Consider the following 18,479-nt stretch of genomic DNA (forward strand, 5'->3'; position numbering starts at 1 on the left):
GCTTGTCATCAGGCAGTCTCTAGGTGGGCTATGGCTGCTGACAGCTTCAAGCATACATGTAATCAATTGACAACTCACGGGAAAAGAAAGGACCTCCTGGCCAACAGCTCCCTGCAGAGCACCAGTACTAACTCTCATGCAAGCATTTTGCATCATATCCTGGACCACTGGGGCTGTTGACATGGAGATGCTCATATGGCTGACCTGAGCTCATGGCCACATTGTAGTTGGGGATGGAGTCAGCCAATCTCCATTTCCTAAGGGAGGATAAAAGTGATATTCCCAGAAAGGCAAAGAGATACAGAAAAGGCTGAAATAGCATAAATATTTAATAAAAACACTGCTTAAAAGAGTGCAAGAACAAGGCCTTCAAAATCTAAGACCAGGACTGTTGCAGCTACATTACATTGCCTCTGTCTTTATTCCATAGTTTATACCAATCTTTACCGAACACGAAGTCAGAACTTGGCCACCCTAAAATGGCATTAGCTCTATAAGATGGTAAGTCAGTAAGCACATTTTGCACAAGAATTACAAATTCTAAATTGTCTTTCTATGCTACCTAGCTTTCAAGATTTAAAGTCTTATAAAAATTAAATATGAGCTCTTAAGTGGCAAGAAAGTGGCAGAAATGAGGTGAGAGGCTGAATTTCAAGGTAAGCAATCTGACCAGTTCTAAGTGACATGTGAATTTAGGGAGATTCACACATCCTAAAAAAAAAAAAAGAAGTTTCATTTATTCTTATTTTATTTTATTTTACTTTATAATACTGTATTGGTTTTGCCATACATCAACATGAATCTGCCACGGGTATACACGTGTTCCCAATCCTGAACCTGCCTCCCACCTCCCTCCCCATACCATCTCTCTGGGTCATCCCAGTGCACCAGCCCCAAGCATCCTGTATCCTGCATCGAACCTAGAGTGGCGATTCATTTCTTATATGATATTATACATGTTTCAATGCCATTCTCCCAAATCATTCCACCCTCTCCCTCTCCCACAGAGTCCAAAAGTCTGTTCTATCCATCTGTGTCTCTTTTGCTGTCTCGCATACAGGGTTATCATTACCATCTTTCTAAATTCCATATATATGTGTTAGTATACTGTATTGGTGTTTTTCTTTCTGGCTTACTTCACTCTGTATAATTCTTGAAGTTTCTGAGTTCTCCTCAGATTTACCACTTATGGTCAAGTGCCTGCTGAGTCTGCTGGGCAATGAGTCATCTCTAGTTATTCTCCAAGATAGACCACAAGCTATGAACGCATGACCTGTTCTCACTCTGCACCCCTGATCTAGCACAGGCTGGTCACTTGGTGGTACGTCAGTGAGTACTTACTAAATGAATGAGATATGACCAGTGGTTTAGATAACAGAAATAGTGTAGACACACTCAATTTTGACTATAGAATTTTTTTAAGTTGAATTTGTCTTTTCATACTTCATGTCAGTTGATGATAGAGTTACATTGCACCTATGTTCTCTCATGGTAGGGATCACGCCTGTTCATAACAACAGCCAACATATACTGAATCTTACCATGTAGCAGGCTCTTCTGTAACTGCGGTTTACTTCATCCCTACAACAATTCTAGAAGCTTCTGTCATTATACACTTTTTCTTACAAAGTTTGTTGTTTGTAGAATGCTGGGACTTGACCCTGGCAGTGGGAGTTCTAAGTATGTATTCTAGCTCCTAGGCTTACAAGGCCTTTTGTAAATACTTGCCTGTCCCATGTTTCTCTCTTAGAAGGAAACAGCTATGATGCTGTCTTATCCACCACACCTGCACAGGGCTGGGCTCAAGTTAATTGTGTCAAATCAAACAAGGGATTAATCAGCTCATTTCCTTGCATACATTGATAGCTAGAAAGAGGAGTTGAGTTAGGCATCAGAGATCTTACAAATTTCTTAGACAATGTAGAGAGGATATAGTTCATTATGACAAATAAGAGTAGCTAAATATTTAATATAGACAGACAGATATAAGTACAGGTATTTAGCATGTATCGTCTGCTTTTAGACTTCCCTCATACCTCAGTTCGTAAAGAATCTGCCTGCAATGCAGGAGATCCCGGTTAGATTCCTGGATCAAGAAGATCCCCTGGAGAAGGGATAGGCTACCCACTCCAGTATTCTTGGGCTTCCCTGGTGGCTCAGCTGGTAAAGAATCCAGCTGCAATGCAGGAGACCTGGGTTTGATCCCTGGGTTGGGAAGATCCCCTGGAGAAGGGAAAGGCCACCCACTCCAGTATTCTGGCCTGGAGAATTCCATGAACTGTACAGTCCATGGGGTTGCAAAGAGTCAGACAGGACTGAGTGACTTTCACTTTCACTTTCAGACTGCTTTTAGTTAGACATGCTTCCCAGGTGGCGCTAGTGGTGAAAAATCCAGCCACCAATGCAGGAGATGTAGGAGATGAGTTCAATCCCTGGGTTGGGAAGATCCCTTGGAGAAGGGAATGGCTACCCCTTCAGTATTCTTGCCTGGAGAATCCCATTGACAAAGGAGCCTGGTGGGCTACAGTCCATGGGGTCACAAAGAGTCTGACACGACTGAAGTGACTTAGCATGTGACTTAGCATGCATGTGCCTCAACCCTAGATTTGAATAATAAAATCATCACATCTTAAGCATGGTGGTATGCATCTCACAGTCAAAATTTTGACACTTTCCTAGGGGATAAAACTACTTTTACTTTAGTGGCTTTTCTGAACCATTTCTTGGAAGTGTACTTGTAGACACAATGGAATGGAAGAAATATTTCCAGATCTAAAATACTTAGGTCTACTGTAATGGACATTTTCTTCTGAATCATCAGCAATCTACATGTTAAAAGAATGATGTCATAAGTTATGAGGAATATTGGTATCAAAAGTTTTTAAATATTCATGTTTATAAGCCATCAAGCCCAATAGTCTCCAGCATTTCCTTAATTATGCTGAGTATAATGAGGAATACAAAGATAAATCATAGTAAGGATTACCCTAATTGTGTATTTCATAATTACCTTAAGATTTCAGTTGTACTTTAGAGTTTTAGTCTGCCCAACAGGTGTTTTAGCTCTCATGGGTCCATCTAACTACACATCTGGTTTATTTAAAATGTTTTTGTGGGGAATAAAAGTAAATTATCTTTAGAGGTCCAAAACAAACTCTATATTTAATCTGGGTAAGTCATCCAAATTGATGTTGGCTATTCATATAATTAGGTATTTAGTGAGTGGAATGAAAAAGAAAGAAACCTGCAATTTCAAGGAATCCCCACTGAGGCTGCAGATGCTAGAATAGAGGTATAATTATATGGTTTAATTTTCGAGTAATTGCTTGAATTTTCCTCTTCAAGGTAGCAACCTCTTTTAAATCCATCTAAGTTAAATTCCATAACTTTTCAGTCACTCTGTCTCAGGTTAGATCTACAGATCCAGGGCTGTAAGAGTGTGTATCTGGTTTGTTACCTTCCTTTCTCCATTCTCCTTTTCTCTTGGTGTGCTACCACTCTGGTGCTGCTAAGCTGGGGAGGAAAGTGAAAGAGAAAGTCACTCAGTTGTTTCTGACTCTTTGTGACCTCCTGGACTATACAGCCTATGGAATTTTCCAGGCCAGAATACTGGCTTGGGTAGCCTTTCCCTTCTCCAGGGGATCTTCCCAACCCAGGGATTGAACCCAGGTCTCCCGCATTGCAGGCGGATTCTTTACCAGCTGAGCCACAAGGGAAGCCACACTGGGTTGGAGGTAGAGGACAAATGATATTTCCTTAGGTGAAAGAGAAAGGTGGAGACCCTCTTCATTTGTTTTTAAAAGAAAAAAAAAAAAAACAGTCAAATTAAGGGCTGCCCCTAAAGTGTGCAGGATCCTGAGCAAACAAAAATATTTTTGTAGGCCCCTGTTCAATAATTTAGTTTAAAAAACTACTACAACATTCATATCAGGACCCATATAAAGTAGAGTAATTTATCAATGAAGATTAAATAATGGATAGAGAGGACATACTTATATATTTGTTTATTTTCCAATCAGGGCAAGGGAAGATTCTTCATAGTGTCCACACCCCACCTCTTTCTCTTAAGGTCCAGGAATCATCTTTTTTGTGTTCTTTCTTCTCAAATGTGGTGTTTCCAAAAAATTTCATGTCGCCCACTATGAGACAAAGGCAGCAAGACTGTCATTAGTCACAATACCATAGCTCTTTGGAACGTGTTTGTGTGGACACAATATTGATCAGTTTGCCTTTGCAGTTCCCTGATGCCATGTGCTTAATGCTGGTTGTGTCATTACTCATGAGGCTGCATTATCCTGTGGACAGTGGCTTCCAGGGAGTCACCCAAAGGTCATCATTTTGCTTTCTTGATGATTGCATATACAACTTTATCTAGACTATGCAGGAAAATGTGAACAATAATTTGTTTTCTGGATGTGTTAAATTTATTATCTGAAATTTTAAGTGTAAACACAGGATGATTCATCTTCCTTCCACGTCTTTTCTTGAACTTGTCAGGACCACAATGGCTGCACTCCTAGAATGTGAAGTCCTCACTGGGGAAGTCATTCAGATACTAGATAATACTCTTTCCTTTTCTCAGAAGGCTCTTTTGACAGGCTGTTGTCTGTGTGACTATTACTATTATTCAGGTTTCAATTCAAATGTCACCTCTTCAGAAAGGCCTTCACTGCCCACTCTAAATAAAGCACCCATATTAGTCTGTTTTATCATCTACATGTACTCATCACTGCCTAACATCAATTTGCTATTTCTCTGAGTTTGTCTGACTCCTCTATCTTGACTGTAGGATCCAAGAGCAAGGGGCTCAGTCATATTTTCTCCTCTATCCCTAGTGTATAGACTAGGTCTTGGCATAAAGAAATTATTCAAGAAGGATTTACTGATGACTGCATTATGATTCCTAAATTTTTCATTTATATGTATAATTATGCATTCTTTCTTATTCCTAATGTTTTCTGTAGTGATTTCTTTTCTTTCTCTTTTTTTCTGAATTATACTTGCCCATCCATTATATATTTTCTATTTTTCAAGAAACTAATTTTGGTTTTATGACTCAGGAGTCATGTCTGTATTTTATAATATTTTAAAATTTATATTTCTTGGTTTATTCTTTATAAGCATTGAACTCATTCCAGGACTTGTACTCAGCATGGCATATAATTCTGGGTCTCCTGTTTGCTCTCTTTTAACCACTTAGGATCGTCAAAGTACATCTGAATGCAGAGATGAAACGTCAACAGAAGGCAGTTGGTTAGACACTGGTTGGGATGTATAGCTCCTGATCTTTCCTCTCAGTGAACTCTTTTGCCAGTGAAGAGTTCATTGCTTTTATTTTTATTTATTTATTTATTTTTTTGAGTTCATTGCTTTTAGACTGCTCCATTGTATAATGAAGCCAATGACTGCAGCAAAGTACTTGACTGTTAGTCTAATGAGAATTTGTGAATGTATTCCTCAAATACCACTGAATGTATTCACTTCAGTTCAGTTCAGTCGCTCAGTCATGTCCAACTCTTTGTGACCCCATGAATCACAGCACGCCAGGCCTCCCTGTCCATCACCAACTCCCGGAGTTCACTCAGACTCACATCCATTGAGTCAGTGATGCCATCCAGCCATCTCATCCTCTGTCGTCCCCTTCTCCTCCTGCCCCCAATCCCTCCCAGCATCAGAGTCTTTTCCAATGAGTCAACTCTTCGCATGAGGTGGCCAAAGTATTGGAGTTTCAGCTTTAGCATCATTCCTTCCAAAGAAATCCCAGGGCTGATGTCCTTCAGAATGGACTGGTTGGATCTCCTTGCAGTCCAAGGCACTCTCAAGAGTCTTCTCCAACACCACAGTTCAAAAACATCAATTCTTCGGCACTCAGCCTTCACAGTCCAACTCTCACATCCATACATGACCACAGGAAAAACCATAGCCTTGACTAGACGGACCTTAGTCGGCAAAGTAATATCTCTGCTTTTGAATGTGCTATCTAGGTTGGTCATAACTTTTCTTCCAAGGAGTAAGCATCTTTTAATTTCATGGCTGCAGTCACCATCTGCAGTGATTTTGGAGCCCAAAAAAATAAAGTCTGACACTGTTTCCACTGTTTCCCCATCTATTTCCCATGAGATTAGGTAACCCCAAATCTATATCAGGAACAAGAGTGGAGATGCACCCTGGCCTCAACCCTCAAGATTCCTTTTTGTTATTTCTTTTGTTCAGTCCTGCTAAAAAGGAGTCAGATCAAGCTCCCACCATGTATGAATCTTTGATCTTAAGACTGTCCTTAAGATCTAGACTAGGAGAATGAATTGACTTAGATGCCACAAGAGCATGTTGGTAGACATGCTCTCATGGCATTATCCCTATTTTGTTTCCTGATTTTAGGAACTAAATTAAGAAGAATATAGGATAAAGGCAGACTATGAAATGTTTATCTGGGGACAGTCAAGGACCTTTGGTACACAGGAAAGCTGCTATGTTATCTCAGTGTAGGATTGACTGCTCTCCTCACCAAACAAAGCACATGAAGTGCACACTTGTTGAAGACAAATTTGAATGACTTCATTTCAATATTGATTAGGTGGAAAACTTGAAAAATTCACCTTTAAATATATGCTCTTTGTGCTGAAACTAGTTCCTAGCTTAACATCTGGTTTTCTAAACCTTTCTTTATTGGTCACAAAGGTAATTAGAAATCCATTTCCTGGCAGCAGATTCCAAAATAGAAGCTAAGGACAATAAGGACTTAATGAGTAAAGCACACATGTTATGTCCAAATAGCTTACTGAAGAAAGTAAATCCAGAAATACAAATACAAATAAAAAAAAGTAAATCCAGAAATCCAGAATACAAATCTCACTGTTTGTATTTCATCCTGAAACTGTAAAGACACACACATCTGGAGTACAGGTCCTGCATCCTAACTTTTGGTTTTCTTCAACTTGTAAAATGATTCACACAAATGGGAATTATAACTAGCCTTAAAATATACAAAAAATAAATACTTTTATATGTACACATATATATATATACTTATACACACACACATATATATATATACCTCATATAGGTAATATTTATCTCAAATGTGTATAGCCAAGTTATGTGAAGCATAACCAAGTCATCAGAACAATAATGTTGTCATTTAAGGCAGACTTCTCTGCATGTTTTGCTTTTTAAAATCAATCCTTGGAATTGAATTTTATCATGCAACTTCTATGAAACTCTAGCCCACAATTTCATAGAGAAATGGAATAACTCAAAATTGTTATTTTCGACCATGACCTTATCTCATGGGACATGGAGAAATATTTGATCATGAACTTTCAAAGCCATGGTAAATTTATTTGTGTCGAATTTGGCCTGGTTACAGCACTCGATGCTCTCTAGTCACTTTGTCATGTAATAATACTCTCTCTACTGTCTCTACCCACACAGACTCCTTTAGTTTGGTTTGTCATTGAATTCATCAGAGTAAGATGCTTTTAATGCAGCTAATTAATATAAAAAGATTTGGGATTGATAATATCCCAACATATACATGTATATTGAGAATAACCTTTCTTTTCTGCCCCTTGCAGTTTCTGAGAACATTCATGCTTCTGATAAATCTTGACTAAAGTCAATAGCAACAGGAGAGTGAAGAATGCAGGGCTGGCCATGCAGGGTAGGGGGGAATGGTATATCAGCCTGACAGGGGGGTGGAGAGCAAGGAGAGGAACACTGGGGAGAACTGGAATTAAAGCTAGAAAAACAAAACAGAGTCAGCTCATGGAGAGATGTGAATTCCAGGTTAAGGATTTTAGACTTTATCATGTTGAATACAGTTAATCTTCATTATTTATGGGTTCTGTATTTGTGAATTTGCCTCCTAACTGAAACCTGTCACCCTCAAAATCAATTTTTATACACACAGTACTTTTTCAATCATAATGGGATATGCATTGGGTGGGGGGCACAAAAAACTTGGGTTATTTGATGTGTACGTTCCCAGTTGAGGCCGAACCAAATGCCCTGTCTTCTTGCTTCAGCTCTCAGACTGTGATTCTTTTCACAGGACATTTAGTATCATTCTTTCACATTTTTGTGCTTTTCTGTAGGTGATTTCACTACTTAAAATGGTTCCAAGAATAGTGCTAAAGTGCTATCTAGTATTCCTGTGGGTAAGAAAGTTATGACATGAGTTGCAGAGAAAATACATGTATCAGATAATGTTAAATGAGCTTTGTTCAGTTACGGTTATAGTGCTGTTCATTGTGAATTTAATGTCAATGAATATATATGTATATATACACATACATACATATGAAAGAAAAAAAATTTAAACAGAATCCCACATACAACAAAGTTAATGTAGTGGCCAGTTAATGAAAATGTGACTACAGGCTTGTAGGAACCAACCCTGTTTATTGCCTAAGAGGAATGATTTCATATTCACTAACTCACTGTTCCTGGTGACTCTGTAGAACCTATCCGTGATAACTAATGAGAATTGCTTGTAACTTTTTAAAAATGCAATTGCAAGTCACTGAAAGATTTAAAACAGAAGACATGCTGTGCGGTGGTCCCCAACCTTTTTGGCACCAAGGACTGGCTTTGTGGAAGACAATTTTTCCACAGACTGGACAAAGAGATGGTTTAGGGATGATTCAAGCACATTTCATTTACTGAACACTTTATTTCTATTGTAATTACATCAGCTCCAGCTCAGATCATCAGGCATTAGATCCTGGGGGTTGAGGACCCCTGCTGTATAGCATGTATGTACACAGTGGTGCCTATTTTGAAAACATGAGGGAAGTGATACTTGCCTGCATATTTTGAATAGCATTTAGATTTGCAGTTGTGTTGTACAGAATATTGCAATCTTTAGCAGGCCTAGTAGTCCTTCCAATTGTAGTGTGTGTGTGTGTGTGTGTGTGTGTGTGTGTGTATGCATGAGCACACACACTTGCATGTGTGCATGCATGTACACATGCACACACACACACTGGCCTTGATTCAACTAGATATATCGTTTCTATAGTTGCTTCATTATTTTATTCAACAAATACTTTTGAGCGTCTTTTGTGTGCCAGGTATGGTTTTAAGCACTGAAGAGTTAACAGTGGATAGAAAGTCCATCCATCTATGGAGCTTATAACCTATTGCAGAAGTACTTGATCCTGGATGCACACAGAATTTTCTGATATTAAAAATCATGATGCTGGGCCATACTCCCAAATCAATTATCTGGGGTTGAGACCAAGTTGTCAAGAATTTTTTAAAGTTTCCTAATGATTCTAATGTATGATGGAGATTGAGAATTGCTGTTTTAGAGGGAAAACAATCACTTAAATGGTGCTTATTTTGTGTCAGACATAGTTTTCAACCCTTTATTGCTTTTTAAAATTCCCACAGTAAGGTCCCTTTTAATTCTCACTATAAACTTCTAAATGAGGTATTATTATATCCCCACTTGACAGATGAGAAAACTGATACACAGAGAAGTTGAGTAGATAATCCAAGATTCCAGAGTGCGTATCAGAAACACATCTGCGCAATCAGCATTTAACCGTTACTCCACATTACCTGTGGCCTCAGCTGGTTCATTCATCAATGGGCTCCTAATTCAAGCCAGGCAATAGTCTTTCCTAAGAGTTTTAAGTGGCAGGCATGGTGGTCATGGGAATCTAGGAAGCTGTTAGAGGACATGCGCCTTTTGTGAGGAAAGATCTACACTAGAGATGAAGCTGTTATGAATTGGGAAGCACAGCTGATGAAGCTGAAAGCACCCTGTTCTTGTTGTTGTTTAGTTGCTCATCATGTCCAGCTCTTTGTGACCCCATGGACTATAGCCTGCCAGGCTCCTCTGTCCATGGGATTTCCCAGGCAAGAATACTGGAGTGGATTTCCATTTTCTTTTCCAAAGGATCTTCCCCACCCAGGGATCAAACCTGCGTCTCCTGCATTGTAGGTGGATTCTCCACCAGTGAGCCCTAGGGAAGCCAGAAAGCACCTTGGGAAGACCCTTATTTTAGCTGTTCCTAAGTCCCAGCCGGAGAAGGCAATGGCACCCCACTCCAGTACTCTTGCCTGGAAAATCCCATGGACAGAGGAGCCTGGAAGGTTGCAGTCCATGGGGTCGCTGAGGGTCGGACACAACTGAGCAACTTCACTTTCACTTTTCATTTTCATGCATTGGAGAAGGAAATGAAAGCCCACTCCAGTGTTCTTGCCTGGAGAATCCCAGGGATGGGAGAGCCTGGTGGGCTGCTGTCTATGGGGTCACACAAAGTCGGACATGACTGAAGTGACTTACCAGCAGCAAGTCCCAGCCTGATCCCTGATCTTCCTGTGATTTATCTATATAAACTTCAGCTGAATTCTGTTAACCAACAAACTCCTATTTTAAGTTAGTCCAAGTTGGGAGTCATTTGTGAGTAAAAACATTGACTAATCCAGAGTTCACTGGCTATAGTCTCTAAATACCCCATTTAACTCACTCAGGTAGCAATGTTGAATGAGTTTATCATCAACGCTACATGCACAACTCCATCATGTCTCAGAAACCTCTCTATTTGTGATGTGGAGACAGTTGCCTAACCTGTTACACAACAGCAGTAGCAGCTGATTCCTTTTGTGGAATTGAAATCTCTCAAAAGCACCACTGATGATGCTTATGGGCAGCTGGCCTCCCATAATACCATTCTATCAGCAAATATTTTAGCCCTTGCTGAATCCAGGATCGTAAGAAATCTTTTTATAGTCTGGGTTTTGACTCGTAAATGGTCAAGGACATATACAACATGCTTCTCTGCAGAATCCCTTGTTTCTTTGTTTTGATTTTGTATGAAAACCTTGTAGTATTTTGAGTCTAAACACTGATTGACATCAAGGCAGCCTTACATATTCAGATTATCACATGTAGCATGGAATTTAATTTTCAGACCACAGAATACATTAACTTGTCCTGGTGGTATATGAGAGATTTTATACCACCTGCTGTTGTCCAGCTTTTCTTTAAAAAGATAAAATTTCATCGACTCTAGATGGTAAGCAGTAAAATGGGCAGGAGATGAACAAGCCTTCAGTGGAACATATATTTTGTGGTTCAAAAATATATCCCAGGATTACTTTATCTTCTGTAACTGCAAGAGTAACTACAGGAGTTCAGAAGACCCTATGAAGCACTTCATCCACAACATTTATGAAATCTCCCAACTGTTAGCAGCATTCTCACTCCAACCTACTGATCCCTGGCATTCTATATATCCACTTCCTCATCTCTTTCCTCTTTCTATAGACCTCTATCCCAATATACTAAAATTTGATTCATATTTAAAGCATTGCTAGCATTCGATTGTTAACCTCTTATGATTATGATTTCCTGAGGAGGTATATCCTTGAACCTCACCAATCTTCTCAGGCTGCAACGAATTAAAGGGTAAGTTTTCTCCCACTGGTTCTGTGCACTATGAATCCCCCTGCACCAGCAGATGGCAGCAGAAATAAATAAATAAGCTAAACAATGAATTACAAAGACCCAAAGAAATGATGCCCTTTATCCAAATTTTATTTTAAATCTTAAATCTTTCTCATTTTATTCCTTTCTCCCTAATTTTTCAGAATAATTTACTGATGTTGGAATACTACTTTTAACTTGACTTCTGTGGAAGAATCAGGAAGGATGGAAACAGTTCTATTTATTCACTACATTGTTTCTCCTGCCTCCATGTCTGACTCCAGGGAGGTCCTTTGGGAAGCCTTCCAGCAGAAATTATTGGGAGATAATCCTTTACCCTGGCTGAAATGATAACCTGAACTCCTTAAGGAGATTATGATGGGTGACCCAGAAAGGGCAGGAGAGAGGTGACTGGGAAGTGCTGAGAGTAGTGACTCTCCCAGACTAGGGGGCAGGAAGGTTGCAGGTTCTGGGAGCAGCGCAGACCTGCATCTGCTCCCAACAGTGCGGCTGCGTGAAGGCAGCACACATGGACTTGGTTGCTGGCTAAACCAGGGGAGTCTGAGAGTATGGATTAGCTGAAGGGGCCATTCGCATTATTGTGCTGTATGCAAGATTACTGGGATCTTCACCTGAACCTAGGGTGGGAGAAGCCCCGGAATGATAATGACTAAAACTGCAGTCTGGAAATTCAATGTGATGTGGCTCAGATTTATTTAGATTCAGAGAAAATAAAGTTAACTTACATGATTTTAGACCCTCAAGTTTACAGTGCAATTGTAAATTTTGTACAGTTTGTACAATCTTGGATTTTTGTTCTGCAGAATTACCTTGTCCGGTAATGGGTAGGGTTGCAACTTTGTCCTAGCAACTTCCTCTCTTGGAAGCTAAATTAGCCCTTCTGTTTCAATTCTTGTGACAGGTGAACAAGGGAGACAAATAAGCTTGGCTTATAAAATGTTATCTATACCTAAACTGTTCACCCTCAGGTCACAGGCTAAGAAATTCAGGATACCAGAAATATGGCTTTCCACTTAAGACCTTTAAAAACTAAATCCATATTAACTATCTAAACTTAACCCCCACATCTGCCATCCTCCAAATTTTACAAAAGACATCATCTCACTGCCATTCCTTTAAACTTTAAAAAGCACCTTAGTTTCCAATACATTTTTTCACTAGTCCATATTTAGTTGCTAAGTGTAAATAAACTGAGGGCTAAAATAATAAAATAGTATGCAAAGCATTAGTTACCAAAAATTAGCTCTATAGCCTTGTGACAGCCTCTGCATTCAGAAAATCATGCCTTTTCTTAAAGCATAAGAACAACTTTCTCACTGAAGATGCAGTACACTGAATTTCTTGTCTGTGAACATCCCTGAGTGCAGTGCTATCATTCAGTTCAGTTCAATTGCTCAGTCTTTTGCAACCCTGTGGACTGCAGCACGCCAGGCCTCCCTGTCCATCACTAACTCCCAGAGCTTACTCAAACTCATGTCATTGAGTTGGTCATGCCATTCGATCATCTCATCCTCTGTCATCCCCTTCTCCTCCTGCCTCATCCTCTGTCATCCCCTTTGCCTCCTGCCTTCAATCTCTCCCAGCATCAGGGTCTTTTCAAATGAGTCAGTTCTTTGCATCAGGTGGCCAAAGTATTGGAGTTTCAGCTTTAGCATCATTCCTTCCAATGAATATTCAGGACTGATTGCCTTTAGGATGGACTGGTTGGACATCCTTGCAGTTCAAGGGACTCTCAAGAGTCTCCTCCAACACCACAGGTCAAAAGCATCAATTCTTTGGCACTCAGTTTTCTTTATAGTCCAACTCTCACATCCATACATGGCCACTGGAAAAACCATAGCTTTGACTAGACAAACTTTTGTTGGCAAAGTAATGTCTCTGCTTTTTAATATGCTGTTTAGGTTTGTCATAGCTTTTCTTCCAAGGAGCAAGTGTCATTTAATTTCATGGCTACAGTCACCATCTGCATTGATTTTGGAGCCCAAGAAAATAAAATCTCTCACTGTTTCCACTGTTTCCTCATCTACTTGCCATGAAGTGATGGGACCAGATGCCATAATCTTAGTTTTCTGAATGTTGAGTTTTAAGCCAACCTTTTCACTCTCCTCTTTCACTTTCATCAAGAGGCTCTTTAGTTCTTCACTTTCTGCCATAAGGGTGGAGTCATCTTCACATCTGAGGTTATTGATATTTCTCCCAGCAATCTTGATTCCAGCTTGTGCATCATCCAGCCTGGCATTTTGCATGATGTACTCTGCATACAAGTTAAATAAGCAGGATGACAATATACAGCCTTGACGTACTCCTTTTCCTATTTGGATCCATGTCCAGTTCTAACTGTTGCTTCTTGACCTGCTATCATTATCAGTATTGAACCCCCCCTTATCATTATCATTATTGAAAACCCCGTAGACAAATTGACTAGTACAAATGAAATGTCAAGATATGTATCATCAAGGATTAAATGTTATTTTAGTAAATCTCTTTTGGTTCTATAGAAATATACGAAATTCGGATCACACAAGTCTTCTATAAAATCTGAAAACCTATACAAAACTCAGGGCAAATGTTTTCTGCAAAATCTGAAGACTAAATAGTATACTCTGGTCAGCACGCTGAAATTTAGCCAGTAGGGGGCAGTCAAGGAGTGGCTCATAGAATTCAATTTACTCTTGACTACACAAAGTTCTTTTAAGAAATCTTTCAAGTGAGCTTCTGTAATTCTATAACATCCTGTCCAGTTATGGTATAATTTCTGGGTTCTGGATTCATGTTCCAGTTATAACCATTTTCTCCTGTAAAAGTTCTGGTTTCTTTTATTTAGGATCTGAAATATGTGCAGTATTGTTAGCTAGATCACCTTTAATTTAATATGATCTAAAATTAATTTTTTGTTCAAATTCATTGCAAGACAGAGAATGAACGTTTTCTCTGAATTGTTGAAAAATCTGACTGTAATTTATAAATGTTAAGTGAAAGATTTATCTATAGCGTGAGTGAGCCTACATATTAATAGAAGGAATTGACTGATAAGAAAAGATAAGTAAGCCTTCTCATGTTTACAGTCGTATCAGAAAAGTCAAACTCTTGGTTTTAATTTCCCAGTTACTCAAACTACTAAATCCCCCTGAGACACAGTGGGATGGAAATGCCCTTTTGGGGAGAATTTCTGGTACTTTCAGAAGGAAATTGTACAAAAATAGGCATGTTTGCAGCATCATAGCTTCAAGTCTTTCCTAATTCACATCCAGTCTTCCCTGGAAAATGGTGAATCAGAATTAAGAACTTCAAATGAAGACAATATGAAGTTTAGTTTTTAAAATGAGTGGAAATTCAACTTATAAAATTTTTTTCAAAAGTTATTTTTATATGTTAGTTGGCATGGAATCAAGCAACATATTGATATTCAATCAACAATATTCAATACAACAAATGTGTCAGCTCCTGTGCCCAATCCTGTTAGAATGGGATGCTGTTTACCACTTTCTGTGCCAGTGGGTCTCAAAGTGCAGTGCAGCCTCCTCCCCTCCCCCACCAACCAGCAGCATCAGCGTCACCTGGGCAGCTGTCAGAAATGCAAGTCAATAATGCTGTGCAAGCATGCCTGTGCTAAATTGCTTCAGTCATGTCCAACTCTTTGTAACCCCATGGATGGTAGCCCATTAGGCTCCTCTATGGGATTCTCCAGGCAAGAAGACCGGAGTGGGCTGCCAAGCCCTCCTCCAGGGGATCTTCCCCACCCAGGGATGGAATCCGTGTCTCTTAGATCTCCTGCACTGGCAGGCAGATTCTTTACCACTAGCAGACACCTGGAAAGCCCAGTGCTGTGCATGGAAACCAACAATCTGTGTTTTAACAAGTGATTCTTATGGGTGCTGGGGACTTCCCTGGTGGCTCAGACGGTAAAGCGTCTGCCTACAATGTGGGAGACCCAGGTTCAATCCCTGGGTCAGGAAGATCCTCTGGAGCAGGAAATAGCAGCCCACTCCAGTACTCTTGCCTGGAAAATCCCATGGACAGAAGAGCGTGGTAGGCTACTGTCCCTGGGGTCGCAAAGAGTCGGACACGACTGAGCGACTTCACTTTCCTTTCCTTACGGGTGCTCAAGTTTGACACCGGAATCACTGCCCCTGGGCAGACAGATCAAAATACCTGTTACAGTGGAAGAAAGAACTGGGCAGGCTTCACTCAGCTGTACTCTATTCCTATTGAGTGAACTGTAGGCAGAGAGCAGGACTTAGCTTCTTCATATCAGAGAACGCAAAGTCTTGGTTTTAATTTCCCAGTTACTCAAAATAATAAAGCCTGCTGAGACACAATGGGATGGAAATGCCCTTTTGGGGAGCACAGGCTCTTTCTGCCCATCTGGGGGTTTTAATTCTAGAGCTCAGTATCACCTTTGCCTGCACATATACACTGTATCTTCCAACCCAGCTCTCAGTAATAAAGGTCATATTATGGTTTTTATCAACCTTATTCCCTGCCTTACTGTCCAGTTGATTCAGAATCCAGGCAGGAAAGAGAGTGTGTTTAGTGGACCCCCTTGAAGATACTAATCTAGCAAAGACAGATTAGCATGAAGTTTAACAAGTGTAAATCTCACAATCTTAACACAATTACTATTCCTAAAGAATCCAGCTCTCTCTTTGCAATATTAGAATTGTCTTTTTTGTTTCTTTCTGCAGTTTTTCCATATTTACTTTTCTCGATCTCAGAAATAACAACCTGATTCTTACAGGAAATTAGACATTTTATAATGAGAAACAAGATGTTCACAAATCTTTTACTTTAAAGAATGCATTGCTCAGAATGCATGAAGGGTGGATCCATTTAATACTCATTAAAATATATTTGAAAATGATAACTCAGTGTGTTTGGGGTGACTTCATTTGGAAGTTTTGCATTATAAAGAGCCATAGACTTCACCTGTAGCTGAAAATTAAAATTTCTTTTCCAGTTCTCTTTGTTAATCTCAGTTCTGCCCATGCTACATGGCCTGGTGATTTTTTCTTCCTTGACTTTCTCAGTCACCAAAGATACCTTCCTCCTCTGATGCCTGTAGAATTCATGACCTGGTCTTCTTGTCTGATACTTCACCTGCATTCCCTCATTATCCATGTCCTATTTCCTCAAATTAATTGTGAATAGACAGCATGTCACTCTCTTTTATAGTCTCAGCAATACGGAATATGATACATATATTTGTGTTGATCACATTTATTTCTTAAACATCTTTGATACTTTCATTTCTGAGTATTCAATAAATGATTAAAATCTTACTTATAAAACTTGTATATACTTTAGTTGTGTAATTTAAATCCATTCATTGATTTAACTTTTGAAATAGTTCCATTAAAAAGGTCTGATAGAGATATAAATTAGATTAGTGATTGCCTAGGGCTGAGGGACTTGAAGGAAAATGGAGAGTGACTTCTAATATGTATGAGACTCTTGGAGGTGATGAAAATATCCTAAAAATGATTGTGGTGGTGGTTGCATAACAGTGTGACTATATTCAAATGACTGAATTGTACATCTTACACGAGTGAGTTCCAGAATACATGAAATAGATCTCAACAAAGCTGTTCATTTTGACTTAGATAATGGTAGATTTGAAACCATGACCTATAATAACTTACAGAATATAAAAGGAAGTTCAAAATCACAAAAATCTTTATGAAAACTCATAATCTTTTTCTCCTTAATTTCCCTTTTCAATAGATGTATATGAAATGTGCTAAATCTTGCTCTACTCCTGGGAAGATTTGATTTCTAAATTCCAAACTGTTTTTATTTCCAGAAAAGGGAGTTCTTCAAAAATTGATTTCTCACTTAAGATGGACCAGCTTGGTGACATGTTTTAAAATCTGCTAAAGAAAATGGAGGCAGCGCTTCCGGTGGTCCTGCCCTGTGGATCTGGCTCTTGCCTCAACAGTGTTTGGTTGGAACAGATGGGGTCTTCACTTCTTCCACCCTCCCTCTGCCCTCCAATATCCTCTCTGGCCACAAATTCCATATCACCTTGACCATTCCCTGCTTTAGGGACCAAGCAACAACATTGTTCGTGGTTAGCTCTTTTTGCCAACCAACCACGAGCCCCCAGATTTGTCAGAATTATTCCACTGAGGTGCACTGCCTGATCAACCAGCATCTGCAGGCCTCCTGCACCTACCTTTCTCTGGGCATCTACTTTCCCTGTAAAGATGTGGCTCTGGAGAGTGTGGGCCTTTTCTTCCTCGAGCTAATCAAGGAGAAGTCAAGCATCTGTTGAGGATGCAAAGCCAGCGTGGTGGGTGCACCTTCTTCCAGGATGAGCAGAGCTGTCCCAAGATGAATGGGGTAAAGCCCTGGACGCCATGAAAGTGAGCGAGTAGATCTCTCTATGAATGAGCCTTTCCCATCGCCATGGGCAACGTTCCCTCTGCAGATGGAAAAATAACACAGCATTAAAACGTCTGCTGGGATGGAAAAGTAGAAACAAGAAAACAAAGTTTTGACAAAATACTGAATTAGAGTAAGTTCAAATCCTAGCTCAATCAGTATGTCTTGCTTCTAATCTCTAAACATAGAAGAATACTGTCTACTACAGGATCTAATGTTCTTAGTCACTCAGTCCTGTCCAACTCTTTGCGACCCCATGGACTGTAGCCCACCAGACTCCTCTGTCCATGGGGATTCTGCAGGCAAGAATACTGGAATGGGTTGTCATGCCCTCCTCCAGGGGATCTTCCCAACCCAGGGATTGAACCTAGGTCTCCCATATAGCAGGCAGATTTTTTACTATATGAGCCACCAGTGAAGCCCAAGAATACTGAAGTGGGTAGCCTATCCCTATTCCAGGGGATCTTCCCAAGCCAGGAATTGAACCTGGTCTCCTGCATGGCAGGAGGATTTTTTATCAGCTGAGCTACCAGGAAAGCCCAAGATGTCATAAGGATTAGATAATTTATGTTAAAGCGTGTATCACCCTGTGGAGACCCAGTAAATTTTGATTTATACATGAATGAACAAAAGGGCATAT

Source organism: Budorcas taxicolor, chromosome 14 (assembly GCF_023091745.1).
Source record: "Budorcas taxicolor isolate Tak-1 chromosome 14, Takin1.1, whole genome shotgun sequence".
Classification (NCBI taxonomy): Eukaryota; Metazoa; Chordata; class Mammalia; order Artiodactyla; family Bovidae; genus Budorcas; species Budorcas taxicolor.